The 2,693-nt window shown below is 46.6% G+C and overlaps 1 non-coding gene across 1 annotated transcript; it reads right to left on the bottom strand.

The window, feature by feature from the left end:
- Positions 1-942: 942 nt before the first annotated feature.
- LOC114623110 lies at positions 943-1,074 on the bottom strand. Its single transcript, XR_003711712.1, has one exon. It is a non-coding gene; the product is annotated as a small nucleolar RNA SNORA17 (small nucleolar RNA).
- Positions 1,075-2,693: the final 1,619 nt, after the last annotated feature.

Here is a 2,693-nt window from a genome sequence, read left to right on the forward strand (position 1 = left end):
GGGTCTCTGAGTGTCTGGGGTCATCTCAGGAGTGGTCTCAGGAGTGCTGTGGCATTATGGCACCAGTCAGGGATCATCTCTGACATGGCGTGCACCCTCAGGCCTGTGTGGGATTCCACTGCTGGTCATCTCAGGCTAGCTCCCGTTCTGGACCCATGGTACTAGACTGGTAGTCGTCTTGGGCTGGCTCCTTGCCTAGGCCACTGAATGGTCCTGAGATGCCAAATCTTTTAAATTCAGACTCCATTTTAGAGAACCTGACCTACATTTGAACTCAGGTAAACTAACAGACTGGTATCTAGCATTGGTCTCCGTGTTGTCCCCCAACAAAACCTGAGCCTAGCTCCAGTCTCTAGGCTAATTCTCAACAAGACCAGCATTTCCAGGATACACCCTCAACAAGACCAGTGTCAACAGGTTATTCCCCAACAAACCTGCACTCCCAGGTTACAAGCCCATCCCCCTGCCTAAAGACCACCAATGCAGAGGGGAACAGAAGTTAAGTTTATAATATGACTTCCAGCACCAGCCAATTACATTAAAGGCCACAGTAGCTTTCCAATTAGATGCTTGCACATGTAGTCCCTGCTTGCTGCTTACTATAAAGCCTTGCTCCATAGACATTTTGGGCTCCCCCCCCCCACACCAAAACCATCCTGTGTGACAGTGGTATGTTGGGGTGGCGAGCTAGCTCAAATAGAATAAAGACCCTGCTGTGAGTTGCATCAGATTGGCTCCTGTCTGTTTTTTGGGGATCATTAACATTTTCCTGGCACAACAGTCCCATATGGGGTTCTTCTGTCTCAGGCTTACTCCTGCCCCAGGCTGAGGTCCCTGATGAGGTTCTTCTAGTCTCAAACTTTCTCCATGTGGCCCTAGGCAGGGTTATGCCCTGGGAGTCTGTCCGGATTGGTGGTCACCCAGGTTTTTTTTCCCCCAGGGAATGTTAGGCTACCAATCATTCAGATGTTCGTAGGTCAGAATGCTGAGCACAGACATGGCCTCTCTCCTCTCTGCCATCTACTGACACACCTGTGACACAGCAGCCACACCTGCAATGCCTCTAGAGGCAGTTAGTTTGGGTTTTTAAAGACGAGGTCTCACTATATAGCCTTAGCAGAATCCTGAAAAATCACTGTTGCATATGCTGGTTTTGAACTTGGAGCGATCTTCCACCCCCTGTCTTCCAGATACAGTTGTTATAGGTGTGTACCATCATGGCCTACTAATAACTGAATTTAAATGCTCTTAGTTCCTTCAATCAAACGACACTCACTAGCAGACTGGCTTTAAAAAATAGCAAATCTTGTTGCCTGCAAGAAATGCAACCGACTGGCAAAAATAAACACAGCCTTATGGCGAGAGAATGGAAGGTGCCCAGGCAACTGAAACTGGGGAGCAGACAGGTGCAGCTGCGCTAATCCTTGGCAAAGTAGACTTTGGTCCAAACTTAGAAGAAACAAAGAAGGTCGCTTCGTATTGATTAAGGAAACAATTCATCAAGGGCACAGTATAACCTTAGACATGTATGGATCAAACACTGGTACCTGCAGTTTCTTTAGACAAACAGTAGTAGAAGTAAACACAAAGACTGACCTCAATACATCAACACTGGGTGACCAATGACCCATTCTCACCGGCTGACAGGTGTAACTTTAACTGTTTTCAAACCTTATTGTGAATGATAGTTCTTAAACTCTTTAACCCCCCTTTTAGCCCACCACCCACCAGAGGCAGTGGAAAAGAAAGGATACGGGGGAAATAGACCTGTTTGGAAAGGTTCTTTGGAGCAACTCCCATCTGTGTTGTCTGCAAATTGACAGTTCAGTTCACGGGGTAGCGGCAGCAGCTCAGTCCCCTTGCAAACACTTCATGAATACACCAGCAGTTAGGATAGAGTTGGGATAGCCAACACACATCAGCAGCGGTGGCACTACCTAGCAGAGACAGCCAGGCCTTGGCTCAAGTCAGTAGGAGGGACCCGGAGGAACATCAGAAGTTCTCAGCTGTGGTTCTCTCTGAGAGACCCACAAGTGTTGCACAGCTAGCTCTATAAGCAAGCCTAGCTCAGCCTCCATCACTAGCTGTCGAGTCCTATTTATACCCTCCAGACATCACGTGTGCCCTCCATGTGTCCCGCCTCAGCACGTGCATCTGTCTCAGCTGACATCACTCTGCCAATCAGCCTGAGTCTGCAGAAGTGGCAAGAAACTGCAGCACAACACCAGAAGTGTTTTGGTGTTTCTCTTCATGGAGTCCCGACAAATGCAGCTCAACTACACAATGTATGACAGACCAATACACATGTGTTGTTAGCAAAGAATCCTTCATCATGAGTCCTTTCAGATGCTTGCTTTAGCAGAACACCCTCTCTCCTGTGTCTGCTTCAGTGAAACATTCCTTCACGAGTCGGCCTTAGCCTTTCACACCTGTGTCCACTTGAACGAAAATGTTCTTTCATGTGTTTGTCTCAGCAAAACACCATCCAACCAACTTTCCAAAGAACCTTCAAGTTTCTACTTCAGACAGGTGAAGTTGCAAAGTAACACCAGAGTTAAAGGCATTATAGAACAGATGGACTTAACCGACATTCCAGAATAGTCCATCTCAACTCTTCAGAATACATATTATCTCCAGTACATAGAACTTTCTTTAAAATAGACACAAAGCAGTTATATATATATATATATATA

This window comes from Grammomys surdaster, unplaced genomic scaffold (genome assembly GCF_004785775.1).
Source record: "Grammomys surdaster isolate TR1022 unplaced genomic scaffold, NIH_TR_1.0 193, whole genome shotgun sequence".
Taxonomy (NCBI): Eukaryota; Metazoa; Chordata; class Mammalia; order Rodentia; family Muridae; genus Grammomys; species Grammomys surdaster.